At 37.6% G+C, this 19,925-nt stretch overlaps 1 protein-coding gene and 1 non-coding gene across 2 annotated transcripts in view; both read left to right on the forward strand.

Moving 5' to 3' along the window:
- The window catches only part of LOC106668278 (locomotion-related protein Hikaru genki), a 614,924-nt gene that overhangs the window by 424,843 nt on the left and 170,156 nt on the right, over positions 1-19,925 (forward strand). The window lies entirely within an intron of this gene.
- On the forward strand, positions 18,784-18,856 carry Trnar-acg. The gene has a single exon. It is a non-coding gene; the product is annotated as a tRNA-Arg (tRNA).

Raw genomic sequence — 19,925 nt, forward strand, 5'->3', positions numbered from 1 at the left:
ATTTGAAAAATGGCAAAAAGGAGGGGAAATTCAAAAGGTGTGGTTGAGATGGGAAGTTAATGTCCGAGCGGATCGAGGTCACGATAGCTCAAGTGGTAGAGCAGGGCGTATCAAGCCGAAGATCGTGAGTTCGATTACTGCTCGTGCCATTGACTTTTTTCTCAACTCAAAACCTTAATTAATTGTAAGATAAAGAAAAAAGACAGATTTGTTAGAATCTTTATCATAAAAAAAGCTTAATGGTGCAATAAGTACACAAAGATTGTGATTGCTCTAATAAGATGTGCTATATGTGTTTTTGAATAAGTTCTTTGACTTTGTGATTGTAATTAATAATTATTAATTATATTTTAAATTAGAAACATAAAGAAAAAAGGCAGATTTGCAAGATTTTCTATTACAAAAATAGCTCATTGTTGCAATAAGGACACAAAGATTGTGATTGCTCTAATAAGTTGTGCTATACGTGTTTTTGAATAAGTTCTTTGACTTTTTGATTGTAATTAATAATTATTAATTGATTTTTTAAATTCCAAACATAAAGAAAAAAAGGCAGATTTGCTAGATTTTCTATCACAAAAATAGCTCATTGGTGCAATAAGTACACAAAGATTGTGATTGCTCTAATAAGTTGTGCTATACGTGTTTTTGAATAAGTTCTTTGACTTTGTGATTGTAATTAATAATTATTAATTGAGTTTTTAAATTCCAAACATAAAGAAAAAAGGCAGATTTGCTAGATTTTCTATTACAAAAATAGCTCATTGCTGCAGTAAGGACACAAAGATTGTGATTGCTCTAATAAGATGTGCTATATGTGTTTTTGAATAAGTTCTTTGACTTTGTGATTGTAATTAATAATTATTAATTGAGTTTTTAAATTCCAAACATAAAGAAAAAAGGCAGATTTGGTAGATTTTCTATTACAAAAATAGCTCATTGCTGCAATAAGGACACAAAGATTGTGATTGCTCTAATAAGTTGTGGTGCTATACGTGTTTTTGAATAAGTTCTTTGTATTTTTGATAATAATTAATAACGATTAATTGATTTTTTAAATTACAAACATAAAGAAAAAAGGCAGATTTGCTAGATTTTCTATCACAAAAATAGCTCATTGGTGCAATAAGAACACAAAGATTGTGATTGCTCTAATAAGATGTTTTGTAAGTGTTTTTTTATAAGTCCTTTGACTTTGAGGTTGTAATTAATAATAATTAATCGATTTTTTAAATGACAAACATAAGGAAAAAAGGCAGATTTGCAAGATGTTTTATCATAAAAAAAGCTAAATGGTGCAACAAGTACACAAAAATTGTGATTGCTCTAATAAGATATTTGTAAGTGTTTTTTCATAAGTTCTTTGACTTTTTGATTGAAATTAATAATTATTAATTGATTTTTTAAATTCCTAACATAAAGAAAAAAGTCAAATTTCCTGATTTTTCTATCGTAAAAATAGCTTAATGTTATAATAAGGACACAAAGATTTATCAAAAGATTAGAACGTATTAATATGGCAGAAGGAGTAAAAGCAAAAAGATGTTTTCTGGATCAAAAAAAATCCTGGTAAATCGCTGAACTTGTGAAAACAGAACGAGGTTATGTCTCACTTTGCAATAGCAAAAACAGTACCGAGTCTACAAGAATAATGTTATAGTGATTGTTGCTCATATTGAGAAAAAAGTTTCGTTCTTGTACTGCAATAGAAAAACAATTTTTCACTGTTCAAAACAGAAATGAAACAAAACCTTGTCTCCGGCCATCGTTGTGCCCTTATTTAATTATAGGGATAGCCTATGATAACTTCACCAATAAATCCGAAGCTGGCGTGACCGTTCGGTTCGCGTGATATTCCCCTGTCCCCCTCGGCCAGTCGTTATAAATAGGAAGTGATTTAATGGACATCGGTAAGAACAACCGAAGAGAAAAGAGTAGGAAATAACCAGCGAATCGGCCGAGAGGCGGGAAGAGAGACGGGAACAAATTTCCGGTCTGCCCTACCGGAAATCTCTTCTACATAGAGTCAATTTCGGTCTCGGATCCTCAATACACCGACTTGGAATCAACTTCCGCCTTCTATATCGAAACGCATTTCATTCCTGGGGGTCAAAGGGAAATTCCATCATTACGGATCGTCTACATTGAGGCGCCATGTTTAATTAAAATTTCCGGCAATTAAGCTATAAAAAGTTACTACGATTAATTGGATGAAAACTAGGCATTATGCTTTCTTGTCTATCCACCCTCTAAAACAGTAGGACATTTTATTAATTAATTAAGGTATTAACAAAAGTTAATTAGACCTAAATTAGTTTTATGGACAATTCACTAGTTTTCGTGGTCCGCTTGACCAATTAATATCTTTCAATTAATTAAGGTTTTTAGTTGAGATAAAAAAGTCAGTGTCACGAGCGGGATTCGAATCCACACCGACACTAACTTCCCAATTCCCATCTCAAACCCACCAAATGGAGGGAAAATTCAAAAGGTGGGGTTGAGATGGGGAGTTGATGTCCGAGAGGATCGAGGTCACGATAGCTCAAGTGGTAGAGCAGCGGCGTATTTAGCCGAAGATCGTGGGTTCGAATCCCGCTCGTGCCATTGACTTTTTTATCTCAACTGAAAACCTTAATTAATTGTAAGGTATTAACAAAAGTTAATTAGACCTAAATTAGTTTAATGGACAATATTTTTTAAACATTTGGATATTTTTGATACTCTAGGACGTACTTCCCAAAATGTGGACCACCAAGGAGTCCGCGGGGAACTACAAGAAAAATTAATATTTACAATTGAATGAATTTTTTTTACTTCATTTATTTGTATCTACAATTGTATATTTATTATGTGCAACCAGCAGATTGTAAGAATTATGATTGTGGCACAATGGGCAGCCATTCTGGATTTATAAAATGATATTAATCATTTATGTGGTTTCTTATCCATATTCTTTTCACACATTTACGTGGTAATTGTTGGTAATGGAGTAATTGTATTTGTGTGTTAGTGTGATTTTGTAATTTACTATGAAAACATCTGTAATATGTTTTGATGGGTAAGAAAACTGTTGGCATGTGATGTGAGGTATTTTTTTCTTTCTTTTTTTGACTTTGGCTTCCGACATCTAGGTCATTTCAGCCCCAACTAAGTCTACATTCTATTTACCCTTTCAAACACTACATTCATACAAATAAATACCTTCATACACATAAATACATCCATACAGTATACTTATTCCGTTGGTCTGTGGAGTACTTGATATTCCTCCATCGATCTATACTCAAACTAATCTAGATTGGGCTCGATGGAGTACTTTTATAAATAATCCGCCATCGACCCCGAACACGCACTCATACGCTCTCAACGTTCGAGGGGCGATGATGACGTTATATTTCACCCTCACCCCTCGCTATTCACGCTAATAAATACATGCACTCAGACAAAACATATACACACAGTACATAAGACATATTATATACAACAAAAAAACCTCAATTTCCCCTAAAAAGCGGAACAGGGGACCCAGAAACGCTGCAGTGCGCGGGTACCATTGATGCCATGCCTGCACGCTCCCTGTAGAGAGCCTAGGCATGACATGTTTCCAGTATGTGGGACACATCGAGCAATCTTTCTCTGCATAAGGGGCGCCTGCGCGGGCTTTCTCCCAAGAGCAGGTGCCCGTGGGTCAACCGCGCATGGCTTATTCTTAATCGCGTAAGGACGATTCCTTGTTTCCGGCTCAGGTTCTCGGGGGCCATCTACGACTCGTACTCTTGACATGCAAAAGCCTCTCGGACGCTTTTATCATGTTCTTTACTTGTGTTATTGTTGTTTGAAGTACAATAGAGATAATCTTTATGTAAAGTAATGGTTGAAATAAAAAAGCCAGTGTCACGAGCGGGATTCGAAGCCACGAACTTCGGCTAAATACGCTGCGACTTGAGCTATCGTGACTTCGATCCACTTGGACACCAACTTCCCATCTCAACCTACATTTCGAATTTCCCCTCCTTTTTCCATTTTTAATTTTTTTATTTCATTTTTCATATTGGCTTTTTTATTTCAACCAATACCCTACATAGTTCTTAATATATACCTTTGTACAAATTGACATAATTAAGTTTTTAATAAAAGGCTTCAAACTTCTTTGAAGATAGACGGTCCAAATATTGCCAAGGACTGTAATATTGGTTGAACCTTATCCCATTAATGTATGAATAATTTCAGAATGTTCATCCACGTATATCCGATTCTCATAATACCGTCATAATAAATAATAAACTTATGCCTACCTGATGTAATTGAAAAAAAAAATTGTCCGTAGAAAAGAAATTCGAGAGTAGATGAAATGAGCAGGGTGATGAAGAAAAAACGTATTCCTGGCAGGACGAGCTCCAGAGCAAGCGGAGGTTCGATGCCCTCGGTTTTCACGCCAATAAATTTGCCGAGGGGGAAGAGAGAAGAGAAAAAAAAATTCCCGCCCCCTAACGGGTTGCAGACAATCTATTTCCTGGAAGTCAAAGGTGACACTGCCTCATCATAGCGCGAACTCTATTTTGGCAAATATGACACAGTCGCATCCACAGCTGACGCTTATTTTGATTCATATCCTCAATTTCAACGCCAACTTAAGTATTTTATTTCGCTACAACTCAAATACTTAGATGAAAAAATAAATTGTAAAGTCACATTATTTTCATTATTTATCGGGTTGTACCGTTTGAAATTGCAGTTTTGTTTACTTTCTTTCCTAATCCTCCTCCTTTATTAATTCACTATTTACAAATAATTGTTATTCATCCGAATTAAAACTTTTATTCCTCTTTACTTCTTCAGTCATTGGTTTGCTTTCATTTGTCAAACTTCTCTGAGAAATAAATTATCAACAACAATGACCGCACATTACGCATAATGTTTCGGAATGAATTTAAACTTGGCCATACCGCTGCTGAGGCGGGCCGAAACATCAATAAGGCCTTTGGCGGGGATTTTGCGAACGAAATGACTGTTTACTGGTGTTTTTCAAGGTTTCGGAGTGGGAATTTTGAACTTTATGAGGAACGAGGTAGGCCGGAAACTAAACTGGATAATCTTCAGCTGAAAGCGGCGGTTGAGACTTGTCCGTCAAAAACCACTAGGGAATATTCCAAAGAACTGGGAGTAGGCGCTACGACCGTTTCAAGGCCTTTAAAAGAAATCGGCAAAGCGAAAACATTGGATTACTGGGTATCACACGAATTGTCTGAACCACGAAATTTGTTCTTCGCTTTTCTGTAAAATCATAATGAACCATATTTGAACTAGGTTTTGTAACGAAAAGTGGTCCTGTACGACAATCAGACAAGGTCAGCTAGCGGTTGGATAGAGATGAGTCGTTGAAACTAATGGCAAAATCAAGCCTGCACTTAAAAAAAAGCTTACTGTTTGGAGCGGAATGAGTCGTTTGATCCGTTTTAATTTTTTTAAACCATGGTGAAACAATCACCGTGAATTCGTATAGCCAATTGTTAGGCATTTTTTATCAGAAACTCCGAGAAAAACGCCCAAATTTGGCCAATAGAAAGGGACCTATAGTCCTTCACGACAATGCTCGTCCTCACTTTCAAGATTGACAATGCAAAAACTTCAAGAGCTAAAAATTGAAGTTCTTCCGCCCACCATATTCACCTAACCTATCGCCAACTTACTTTTTCGTGCCTTGGACCGTTTTTTAAGAAATAAAAATTTTCAAACTGGTGAAACTCTCAAAACAGCAATCGAAGAATTACTTTCATCTCCAACTCCAAACTTCTACGAGCTTAAAAAGAAAAAATTACAGCACGTTGGGAGAAGTGTATTTCAATAATGAAGGATATTTTGATTTATTAAAGAGGTATTTATTGTATTGATCCCGAATTTATAATATTACCCCAATTACTGACATTTCAAACGGTACAACCGGATAAATCCATACATATTCTCCGATATTACAATTAAACACACCTGACGTGCTTTCAATTATTTCACGAGACAGTTTAGACTCTCATTAACATCTCACCAACTCCGGAACAAGCCGGGGTCGCAAATTCCTCCCAAAGATTGCGCAGATTCATTCCCTAGGTGAAAGTATGGAGTTTGGCACCGACAGATTCATTCCCAAGGTTGGGCAGTGCGGTTTATCAAACACAACCATTCTCTTACATGAGCCACATGATTATCTAATAGGTTTAGTCGCAATGGTGCGTATGCTTATTGAACGTGGCCACGTCCTGATAGTGCGAAAGAGGAACAAATTTAGTTTTCACAAAAATTTAAGTGGTGAAGATGAGCGCAAAGGTGCGGGTGTAACACGGGTGTAAAAGTTACATTAAAACTGACAAAATCGATAACATTGTACTTGAGGCTTACGATTGCCTGCAGACGGATAGCATCGGATGGCACGCCAAAAGTTGAAAAATTGTGTAAAACGTAAAGCTTTGGATGATATCAGCGATCGACTAAAAACTGATACTTAGTGAAAATAATTCTTCAAATATGAACTTGCTAACGACCTCAGGTATAGCGAGCTGTAGAAGAGCAATTTATCATAAAAGAAGGTCAATCCTTTCGGCTATACCTATAAATATCAAGGATGTTCATGGAAGTTTAGACGTGTGATACGTATGCCAGTACTGGCTCGTCTAGAGAGGATTTATATCGAAGGTACATTAAGTGCTTTCCAAAAATCTTTTACACAACAAACGCCAGGAATCCCCTGCTGTTACTGTGTTACTGCCCACTGCAGGATGGTTGGAGATGATTAGGGAGAATGGATACCAGACAATGAACAACTTTAATCCGAGATGTGTGCCGGGCGGTCTCGGATTCGTCCGTCGAGATGACTGGTCGGGATAGTGTCGACTCGTTCAGCCCTTGAACGGCCATCTCATCTCTTCTATCCACTCGGGGAGCAAGAGCCCACTTAATGTGGTACTACGGTGACAATGGGTGGTACAGTGTGGACCAGGCGGGGGTGCAGCCTGAAAAGGCGAGCCTCGTGTCCTCGTTCACTTCCCTTTCTCAATCCAGGTCCTTCGGCATTCTTCCTTGAGACCTTTCACTACCCTTGGATGCAAGAAGGTTCCAGGCATAACATAATGGTGTAGCCTTGGGAGCGAGGCAACCTCTGTTAAGCACAAGCTTGATTCGTGTCGGCCTTCGGGTCGGCAGCGTACGACGGATACTTTATCAGAGGGACATGAGTGTTAGGGTACCAGACCCTGTCTGCATAGACGGGGGAGGGTGCATAACCATCTGAACTACGTGGTAGCAGAATATGTTCAAAGTCCATACCGGCTACATGGGAATGGGCTCGTAGTGGCTTAGTGGCGATGCTCCTGGCGGGAACTTAGAGAAGGGGCTATTCTTCTATTTGTAACTTCTGTCTGCAAACTCGCATATGACCTTCCTTATCACCCCAGCCTCGCGGGATACGAAGGGTCGGACCACCGAAGCGTATAGCGTCGAGGACGCTGATTCTACGCCTACGGAGTCCCTCGAATGCGTGAGGAGTGGTGGATGGGAACGGATAGTGGTCATTGGTGCCTGCATGGCCTTTACCGAAGGCAGTCTCCTCTAGGGGGTGGTTAGAAATTCCTTTTTAAACCAAACCGCGGCCGGAGCGGATCCGGAAGTTCTTACGCTGGAGGAGCCTTAATATTCTGGGAAATAGAGTCGCCTTCTCTGCCTAGAGAGGGCGTGGGAGGCCAGGCTGATGCATTTCAGCCACCATGGGTAGCCCTTTACGCGCGGCATACGGTCTGATGCACAACGCAGACCCGATCACTCGGAATGGGCAAGCGGGGAGTAAGATTTTGGCCCCTAGGGGCTGAGACAGCTTCTACACCAACGCTCGCGGCTGTAACACCGAACCAAACGTCCGGTAAGGCCACGAGCCACGTACGGACGCTAAAGATCCTCATTGTTCTTTTAAGGACGACCGAGTATTTGAGAACATATGCCCACTGCAGTAAAAGGGGCGCTATTTTCAGGCCTCAGTTTGTATTTGTGGATTTAGAAGTTGCCCTGCATTATGCATCAAGAGACATATTCCCTATAGCTATATATTTTTACATTTATTATATTTATGATATAAATGTTTTGTTTTTCATTCTGCAAACCTGGGGACTTAAAAATGTACTTAAACGTTGGAAATAAATCACTTCTCAAACGTGGAGGTTAGGAAAGTTGGGGATGAATCTTTCGCTCGAAAAAGGTACTATACCTACTTATGAATCTGTCTGTCCACACAAAGCATTTTATTCGCTCCCTTTTGCCAATATAGAACACAATTCATCCAGCCAAAATTTTAACTTATAAAATTATAAAATAATCAGAAAAATTCAATATGGATTTTTGAACCTTACAGATAACTAGACAAACTCTTAAAAATTACCATCATACAAGTTTACTTCTGTAATTTATGAGACCATTAGGTCAAATTTAAAATTTTGTATGAAATTTAAAACATATCACGGTTAGAATGTCTTTTCCATCGATGTCGCCCGTTTCCAAAAACTCATTCGGCGATTTCAAATGAGCGCGCAGTGGGAAACTTGACGTTCGAATGTGCCCCGTGGAAACGTGAAACGTTCTAGAGCCCGGCATTAATGGTTGAACCGAACTGCGCTTATTAATCGACCCGTCTAGAAGCGTTTTATGCTGGATTATCCGAAGCGCATAGATCCATTAACGGCCTCCCCAACGGTGAATTAACATACCACGGTTTAACCGGGAGAGGTATGTTGGAAGTAAAACCCAGGGTGTTTTTTTTTTCCAATGATTGAGAAACTTACTATTCCCATGTTCGACAATTTTGTATTTAAAAAAAGGACACAAGTGAGGATTTCATCATTCCATACTTCTTTCCTCGATAATTTTGGTGAGGTAAAATACAACAGCAAAAAAAATACTTTGTTTTAAAAATATGGGAGAAAGTACAAAATACACATTATATTAAAATAATAATATCTAAAATATTTATAGCTTATTAATCTGAACCAAAGCTCACAAAATCAAGCTACTCAAATATTAGCAAATTGGCAAATTTATGCATCCCAGAGGTAATAAAAAAAACCATCAGCTGTCCTTAGTGACACCATTAAAACTTCCTCGGTTTGAAACGTTTTGCAAAACATCCTTTCCAGCTTGCTTAACGGTGCTGATGGTTCCAAAACTAATGAAGCAACCGGATCGGGTATATTCTGTGCATGCCGGAAATATGAGGAATCAAATTCATCAGGAATGTACGCCTCGATCTTTCAATATAAAATACATGAAGATAATAAAAGACATTACACGGACTGAAATAATCTTTATGGTATCAGACAGCCAAGCAGCTATAAAAGCACAAGCACGAAAAAACGTCACTCCCAAAATAATCAGTGAATTTTGAAGTTGCAATCAAAATCTGAAAAACCTTGGAAAATACAAAAATTTCACAAAACCTTCGGTGCCAGGACAAAAATGAATCCTGGGTAATGAAATAACCTACAAGCTGACCTGTGAAGTATCTACAAGACTAGATATAGGCCAGAATATAATTGGATAACAAGGACAAAGACTCTTTTGTGATATAGTGTAAAGTATTGAAATTTGATTTTTTTCGCAAAAGCAGAAAAGGGGAAAGCAGGAAGAATAGTTCTTTAAGCAAGCCAGTTTTAGTGGAGTTTTGAGTGACAGTGCACAGTCTCCCGCTTAGTCCTCTGTAAAGTACTACTCGCATTTACTAATTATGGATATTTGATTTGATCGAGTCTAAGATAGATACACCTCGTTCCATCTCTTACTAAAAACTCATACTGCTACAAAAAGCAAAAGAGAAGCGGTCGACTCCAGAATTTCCCGACATAGTAAAATTATGATTAAAGAACCCTGACTAAAACTGGCGAGTGTAGGACCATATATCGGTCTCTGGTATCTGAGTAAGCATGGACTCAACATGATTATAGTCAATGATGACCTCATTCATAGGTTATGAAATGTGGAGGAACAATCTGCCACACATAATATCTTCCAATTGTAACACAACCTAAAGTATCAAGAGAATCAGGAAAAAAGCTGCAATGACGCTCTTTCACTTATTAAAAGAAGAATGAAGTTAATTAAACTGTCCTAAATGGTTCAAAAAATACGATAATCATGAATGCTGCAGTGTTTGACGAATACGAACCTCCGCTTCCTAGTTTCATCATCATCATCATCATCATCATCATCATCATCAGTATCATCGAAATAAAATAGAGGACATTGTTACAATGATTATTTGGACATCGTGAGATGCGGTCTGATGTGACGTCGGTTTTAGAAAAACATTTTCTTTATCGTGCCAACGTTTCGATCTTTATTGAGATCATCTTCAGGACTCAATCACGGTCACTAAACACCACATATTGTTTGCAATTTTTAAAGTTAACGGTGGCAAGCTACCCTTTGCTCATGATTTCCTTCTTATGCAGAATGATCCAAGTATTTTTTATATGTGTGAGCGAGATGAGGAACCAAAGGTTTGGTCGTTAGTGATCATTTAGGAGTAATAGTCAGAGTACTGTAAGTACTCAAATGGCGCAGCATACCAATTTTCCTGAAATATACATATGCATTTTAATAAAATTGATCAAAATGAAATCTATGTGTATAACCTGTAAAAGACAGACATTTCATGGTATTTTTTTAAGGCTGCATGTGGCTAATATTTTATTGTACATTATTGTAAACGTAGTTTTTTCAATTAGTAGTGCTACAATTTTTGAACTTTGAGATTGATTCCATTAGCTTTCGTGGTTGGATTGACCAAGTAACATCTTTCAATTAATTAATCTTTATGTAAGATATTGGTTGAGTTGAAAAAAGTGTCACGAGCGGGATTCGAACCCACGACCTTCGGCTAAATACGCCGCTGCTTTACCACTTGAGCTATCGAGACTTTGATCCTTCGAAAATTGTAAGGTAGGGATGGGGTTGGGAAGTTAGTGTCCGAGTGGATTGAAGTCACGATATCTCAAGTGGTAGAGCAGAGGACTACTGAGCCGAAGGTCGTGGGTTCGAATCCCGCTCATGACACCGACATTTTTATCTCAACCAATAACTTGATGTTGAGTTATGTTAATAATCCGTTATGATAAGCAGAACAAGATGATCAGATTAATCTAGATGGAAAGTTGTTATATTTTTTCTCATGATCTGCGTAGTGATTAACCTGTTGTCTGGTTGATCTTTATGAACTGCCAGTCTACGCTGTTTACCTGACAGTACTTTAGACATTCGGGAACGACCAAACGGTTATGCTCACCCCAGAGGAATTATCACCGTCTATAAATAGTTCAAACAAGTTTCCGTATTTCATTTATTTTGGTAATGATGATAATGATGGTTGCCGGATAGGTGTTATTCCCTAAACACTACAGCCTTGTAGCTTATTGCTCTTTATAAAGGGTTTAGTTCAATTGGCTCGATCCTTCTTTTACAAAAGAGACGGACATGTTGTTGCTGCCAAAAAATTATGACGAGCTAGTTGTAAAGTATTTTGTGATAATGATGATGAAGAACGATATGATAGTCCCCAATCACTGCAGCCTTATGGAAAGTGGGCTGTTTGGAAGTAGCATTCATCATTTTCTGTTCACTAGGGCAAGGATTGTCCGCAAAGTTCCATAGAAATTATTCTTGACAATAACAACAGTTGTTCCGCCAGATGGACGACCATCCGATACTCATGTCTCCGACAGGCGACATGAACAGGATGTTTGAATTTAATCAAAACTTCCGAATACACCTAGGTACCAAAAAGAATAGGAACGAGAGGGAAACACCTCTTTTAAGAATGGCACCATCCTTTGGTAGACAGATGGATCTAAAACACAAGAAGGTGTATTTAGGGCAGGAGTATTTAGACCTGGAACCAAAATACACCTGTATCTTCCAAGCTGAGATTCATGCAATCGACAGATGTACCCAACTCAACCTAAGTAAAGGGTACAAAACAAGAATATAGCTATCATGTCAGATAGCCACGCCGCCATCACAGTACTAAGCTCAAATATTATTAGTTCAAGGATGGTGCTGAACTACCAAACGAAACTAAACATATTAGGTACGCAGAACAAAGTGAGCACAGACATATGGGAGTAGAAGGCAACGAGAAAGTGGACGCCCTTGTGCTGCTACACCGCTGACAGGACCTGAACCCTTTCGTGGCATAGGAACCCACACTATTACGAATATCTTTATTATTATCACTATTCACTCATTGGACACAGACAATCCAAGAATCTTCTAACCAATTTGGGAAGAAAATAAATTACAGAATGTGTCAAGGGAAGCAGGAATAAACTGCGAATCCTAATAGGATTCCTAACAGCACACTGCAAGTTAAATGGAATAATCCAAAATGGCACATGCAGATTCTGCAAAGAGACAGAAGAGACACCAACACATCTATTAACAAACTGCGGAGCTACACTAGCCCGCAGGAGAAAATATTTGGGATGAATAATGTGACCATAGAAGAGCTTCAACCACTGAAACCAGGCACAGAACGGAGGATAGCTCTTAAAGGGCACAGTATATTATACCCTGAAATTACATCTACATCTACCAGATGGAAAAAGCTAATAGAATAATCGTCCAACTGTAATAATTACGATTTTTTTTAGGTATGCTTGGTTTGGGCATTTCCTTTAGATTCTCAAAACTTTTCCAACCACTGATTAGATCTATCGTTACAGCGTAATACCCGAAACCACAGTGGCCGTGTTGTTAGGGTTTCCGACTATTTAACAACTCTGGATCCCCCATGGGGATAAAAACCTTTTATTTCGAAACAATCATTTTTGTACCGATTTTAAAACTTTGGTTACATATTAAGGGTGGTTCTAATTTTAATGGCAATCAGGGCTGAATGGTTTTTTAGTACGGGTATGATAAATTAGAAATGAGCCGAAGTGTCAAGTGAAATATTAACGCCGTTCTGCCAGGCACATCAGTCTGATGCTCGGCCGATGAAATTTTAACAAGGGAACTAATAGGATTTGCGCCGCTCCGAACAGATTTCGGACAGATTTCATTACCGAAGGGGCGGAAAGCCAGGGGAGAGTTACGTTCCGACTGGAGAAGAGTCCGTTAAAACGTCTGTTTAAATGCAAAGCGGGCGTTCCATTATTTTCACCGGGAACCGGCTGGAGGAAGACAAAAATCCCACTTCCCCGAGTTATAGCGGTACATCCAGAGAGGGTATTTAGGTGCTTGATTAAATATTTAATATCATCCCTGTTTCCTCGAACCGGCCCTGTCATTGGGGAATGGAGGAATGAGCCGAGTGTAACGAACATTTCAACTCGCCATTCATGGAATCCCTGCCCTTGAAATCCTATGAAATTTTGGAATTAAATTCCTTCATGCATACTATTTTCCGTGAATACTTCTTATCACTTTAGAAACGGACAGCTCTTTCTGCTTAGGTCATTGACTATATTACAAGCCCAATTCTTTCACTGTGTCATAAACTGACAGGCAAAAAATCCCACCCAATTTTGATATAACTTGATTTGTATATATTTTTATATATTAATCAAAGTTTCAAGTTTATTAATTTTTTATTTATTCAAGTTTATTTATTCTTTGTCTAAAAAAGAAATTACAAAAATGTAAATTGATAAGGAAAAAGAAAACAAAACACTTCTTCTTCTTCAAGTGCCATGTCCTCGTAGATCGTTGGCGATCAGTAGCCTGAACTGGTTTCGATCCAAAGCTATTATAGATAGATCAGCTGTGTTCGTTGCGGACCATTGGCTTACCTTCTTAAGCCAGAATGTTCTTCTACGCCCTGAGCCCCGCTTCCCCTCTATTTTTCCTTGAAGGATAACCTGCAGCAGATGATATTTCTCATTGCGCATTATGTGTCCAAAATATTGTAAGTTTCTTCCCTTTATGGCATTGAGGATTTCTAGCTTTTTATTCATGCGCTGTAATACAGCCACATTGGTGACTTTGGCTGTCCAAGGTATCTTCAGAATTCGTCTTTACATCCACATTTCGAATGCTTCCAGCTTCCGGCATAATGTGTCTGTAAGGGTCCAACAAACAAAACATGGACAGATAAAATTTGTTTTAGATTTTTTATTTTTCAATTTCAATATCGCGTATTTCCTCCTCTTGCCTTATTGCATCTCGAAAATGCCTCGGCATACTTTATACCAATTTGGAAATGTCCCTTTGCTGGAGGTTAGCCCATTCTTCACGAAGAGACCTTTCAAGATGGTGGAATGTTTCAGGAAGTGATGGGCGTGCTCTTATTCGTCTTTTGAGGTTATCCCATAAATGTTCGATGGGGATCAAGATTTGAGAAAGAGCTGGCCAGGCTATGAACCTGATGTGCTGTTGAAGGTACGTTTGTACTACGCTAGCGAAATGTGGACGGGCATTATCGTGATTTAGAATAGGATTGTCGCTGATTTCATCGAGGATAGGCAACGAATGATGTTTAAAAATTTCATCCACATAGCGAGTGGCCGTCGAAAACCCTCCACGAACAATAACCAACTCTGGGCGACTCTCCACTGAAATTCCCTCCCACACCATCACTGAGTTACGTTGAAAAGATTGACTCGGAGAAAAATTCCAAGCTTCGTACCATTCATTTCGCCTTCTCCACATTATTACACGCCCATCTGGAGATCGTAGAGCAAATCTATACTCGTCTGTAACAGGTACGGCAGACCAACTGTTCAAACATCAATGGCTGTGTTCTCGAGCAAATGGGAGCCGCGCAACTCTCTGTGTTCTGGTCAATTTTAGTCCTCTTACGAAGCGAAAAGTCATCTTCTAGCAGTGGCAAAGCAAATTTGTACACCTCGAACTTCCTGGGGCTGATGAATCGCTTGAACAACATTAAGGAGGCGGTTTCGCAAAATTCTTCAAGTAAAAAAAATGGTCATCATGTCGTTCTGTTAAACCGGGAACACACTTACCCGATGCAACCCGACGCAAATCCAAACTCCGATTTTCCATAAGGTTGCATTACTCCCGTGCACATCTACCCGATGCTATGCGATCCTCATTGTCCAGATTTTCGTCGGGTCGCATCGAGTACAGTCGAAGACAAAAGAACCGGACACTCATATTTTTATTCAAACTACATATATTATTGTCGTTATATTAATTACAACATACTTATTTTAATATAAACCAAATTAACTGTGAATAAAAATTCATTAGTTTTTGTTTAAAAAATTAATTTTAATGGTTTGGTAGAAAAATAATCAAAACACCGAATACGATTTTTTGATATAATGAATTTAACTAATAATTTATTGTACTCGCTTCGGCGGTACCAATACTGAAATTGGAACAATTTACACGGTTTTGCTCATAAAATTTAATTAACAATTTATTTCATAGATTTGCTCGTAAAATTACACCATTTTCGTTGGGTAGCATCAGAACAGTACTCATATGACACAATTAGTTAAGGTTTTTAGTTGAGATGAAAAAAAGTTAATGGCACGAGAGGGATTCGAACCCACGACCTTCGGCTAGATACGCCGCTGAGCTATCGTGACCTCGATCCACTCGGACATCAACTCCCCATCTCAACCCCACCTTATTAGTTTTCCCTCCGTTTTCCATTTTTCAACCATTTCATTAGTTTTCCTCTCGTGCCATTAACTTTTTTTCATCTCAACTAGATACCTTAACTAATTGTCTAACTAGTTGCCTAATAACTAATTTACATTTTAGGCTGAAAGTTTTTAATCAACTCAGGTTTCACTATTTTATGGTATTTTCCACGCCAAATATGTCAAAATATCGATGAGGTTATGTGTTGTTAATTGTGTTGTATTAATTGGTCAAGCGGACCACGAAAATAGTGAATTAGTACTCATATGTTTTGTAGTTTATTTTTTTTACTAAGTACATGTAATTTTGTCGTTATATAAATTACAACTTGTTATTTTAATGTTAACCAAATTAAACGAGATCAAAAATTCATAAGTTTTTATAAACATTGTTTAATTATGATGGTTAGGAGTAACTTTATTTAAAACAATTAAGTTTAACAAACAATTTAATAGATGGTTGTGCTCATAAAATTTAACTAACAATTTATTACAAGGTTTTGCTGAAAATAGTACATTAAGAACAACAGATGCGTTGCGGTTGTGATAAACGCTGTGGACTGTACGCGACGTGTGCTTGCGTCGGATAGATGTGCACACCCCACCAAAACGTGGCATAGCATCATGTAGCCCGATGATAGCATCGGGTAGCGTCGCATGGCGTAGCATCGGGTGTGTTCCCGGCTTTAACCTCTAAGGCCTCCAGAACCGGGCCTTCTATGGTAGGACCCAGTTTCTGGAAAACGTCTAACGGCGTCTCGAAGAGATTCGTAGGTAACCCCGATGGCAATAACCGTACACCTGATGGAGCGTCCATCATCAACAAATGCCATATCACCCACAACATCCTCAGCACTAAGTGGCATTTTTAATTTAAAAAATTGAAATTAAGAAAACTAAGAAGAAAACTAAACAGTTTTTTTATTCAGAATTTAAATTGATAAACATTTTAAATTCCGTAAAACGTAAACATTGAAAAATCCTTTATCCTTGTTTTGCATTAAAGATTAAGTGTGTTTACCTCTAATTGATATTCCCAATTTAAAACATACCATAACTAAATATTGATTTTTAAAATCAATGAGACAAATTAAGGGAGAATACCAAGCCAAGCCATTACCAACACATTTTTTCACCTCAAAAAAGCCGACGCCTTATACAAAAATGTCTTTTCTAAACCGACATCCTTCCTCACCCCTTCAAAATCCAACGTATATAAACACAAAATAGCAAAATCTCACTGGCACTCTCGACACGACACGCAAGAATGGCACAATTACACAGAAGACAAACACTTTGAGTGAGTAGAAATACTTTGATTGAATATATAAAAAATATATTTTGCATTGTATAAATTCACTTTTCCACATCCAAAATGTAATTGTTATATGTAAACAATGTTTGTAAATCCCAGGCCCTGAAGATGATCTCAATAAAGATCGAAACGTTGGCACGATAAATAAAATGTTTTTCTGAAACCTACATCACACCAGACCCCATCTCACGATTTCTGAATAATTATCTATGTATAATAATATATGTGTAATAATCACACATTCTCCAAACGTTTTGGAGCGAGACAGTTGTGTGAGTGGTTTTAGCGCAATGGAAACTCAGGTTTATAACAAAAATGTTTTTACGATTACATATTTTTCGAATTCGAAAATAAATTTGTTTTATGTTTGTTCCTGCAGATTCTATTCATTATTCATTAATTCTCGTGTATCTGCGTTTAAAATTTTTTTCTTACATTGATTTCCTTGTGTCGAAATAGGCTTGAATGGAATCCTTAACACTCTTTAATTAAAAAATGAATAAGCTGAACTGAGATATTTTTAATGTGTGATTCTTTTCCACATCCAAAATGTAATTGTAATATGTAAATAATGTTTATAAATCCCAGGCCCTGAAGATGATCTCAATAAAGATCGAAACGTTCGCACGATAAAGAAAATGTTTTTCTGAAACCTACATCACACCAGACCGCATCTCACGATTTCTAAATAAATATCGATTAACGGTCACTAATCACCACACATTAAGGGAGAATTTTCTTTTATCGAAAAAAAGAAAGAAAAATCAATTGGGTGGAATTTTTTGCCTGTCAGTGTATTTCTGTAGGTATGACCGAACTATGAAACATAAATCATCGCTATTTTGGTTGTTTCTCTAACGATTTTTCATTTAACGAACACACATCAAGGTATGGAAGAAAGCAAATTTTGTTCTCTGCCAAGCTTTCGACCTATTTTAATGTCAAAATACAATGTGAAAAATCCGTTTGAGTTGATAGAAAAAATAAAGAATATTAGTTTAGAAAAGAGGATCTTCTTGTTTCCTTCGATGCTACATCCTCGTTTACTTCAATTCCCTTGAATACAACCTCATATCGCACACCCACAAGAAATATGACACAAGTCGAAAAACTAAAACTGGATTATTTAGTTTTTTTAACTATTCGGGTGTGTGATGATACAAGAAAAATGATACAAAGTTAGCACTATGTGTCACTTTTGAATTGGCGGGAAAGTACTGTCACCAATCACAAAAATTGACATGTCTTCGTTCTGTGTCGAGCTTTAAAGCATTGGTGTGAGAATTTATCAGGAAAATTTCGAGTTTCAGTTTTCTTCTTGTTTAGTGAAGGATTTTATTCTATACGCGAGTCACATTTTCACATTATGAAAAGCATTTGTTACATCTATTGAACAAATATGTTTTTCATAATGTTTCATAATTTTTTGACAGTGTTGTCTTTTGACTTTTATACCATTTTATAGTTTTGAAGCAGGATGTCGTTTTCTGAGTGATTTTAATGTTCTGGGCTCTTTTCTCTTCTTTCATAAGGACAGAGGATTTTCTTAAATCAATCCTGTGAGGACGCCTTTAGTTGTAAAGTGCAAAAGAATGGACAATTCCCTAGTTTTCGTTGTCCGCTTGACAAATTAATATCTTTCAATTAAGGTTTTTAGTTGAGAACTAACTAGTGAATTTAATAAGTTAAAATGAAGTATACTTCACTAAAGCTCTCCGTGGCCATTTCATTTGTCGCCGAGAATCAGATTACACGACATTTGAAAAATGGCAAAAGGGCGGGAAAACTCGAAGGTTGGGTTGAGATGGGAAGTTGATGTCCGAGTGGATCGAAGTCACGATAGCTTAAGCGGTAGAGTAGCGGCGTACGTAGCCGAAGGTCGTGGGTTCGAATCCCGCTCGTGACACTGACTTTTTTATCTCAACTAAAAACCTTAATTAATTGAAAGAACGGACAATCTTTATTTTTCGACACCATAGAATAAAAACGAACAATAAACGGTAAGAGACCTTCAGTGTATAACTCAAAGCAAGTACATATAAAGTAAAATCAAGCCTGTGTAAAATAAAATTAATAGAAAACAATATAATATACTGATGCAAGACAGGTGTAATATTATCACGTGTTTATATGAAGTGTAGTGGGATCGGGCCGGCCTGTTTCCCAATTCCTCATCCCATGCTGCCTACATAATAAAACGTATGGTGAAAGGCTCGGTCTCTGTCGGCGTGGGGTGTTTATTTATTCATTTTGTGCCGGCTGGAAGAAGTGGAGAAATGTACAAAGACGGAACTACTGACCTAGAATCCGTTCCTACATGAAAATAATCATAGTTCTTTATTTGTTATATTGTTTTATCTGTCAAGCTCGAAACAATGACAATAACTATTCTTTTTTTTATGTAAGGTCATGGTTGAGATGAAAAAGTTTGTGTCACGAACGAGATTCGACCCTACGATCTTCGACTCAATACGCCCCTGATCTAACTACTTATCGTGGTCAGGATAGCTCAAGTGGTCGGTTCGAGCAGCGGCCGATTGAACCGAAAGTCGTGGGTTCGAATCCAGCTCACTAACTTTTTCATCTTCTCATGACCACTAAACATAAATGGATAAATATTTAATTACAATAACGTTTCATTTGTTTACTTAACCGTTTATGTACTTACAAATCTACGCGCTGGTCATGTTCCAGCAAGCCGTCTAGTGTATGAGCTTTTGAGGTTTGAAACATAACTTAAACATAGGTCGCTTGCGACGTGATCAAAATTTGAGCCCTTAATATTAAACTTTTTTAAAAGCGGAGAATTTCAAAATTTGCATTTTCGTTACTGACTGAGACACCGATCATCAAAATTATAAGGTACTTCCCGAGTAAGATAGAAACGTGAAATTTGGTAAAAAGGAAAGTTTCGCTTAGTAAGTAAAGGAAAATAAAATCTGAAAATTGCTATTTTTTTTAAATTCGTGCCGCTA

Source organism: Cimex lectularius, unplaced genomic scaffold (genome assembly GCF_000648675.2).
Source record: "Cimex lectularius strain Harlan isolate CLEC.00 unplaced genomic scaffold, Clec_2.1 scaffold71, whole genome shotgun sequence".
NCBI lineage: Eukaryota > Metazoa > Arthropoda > Insecta > Hemiptera > Cimicidae > Cimex > Cimex lectularius.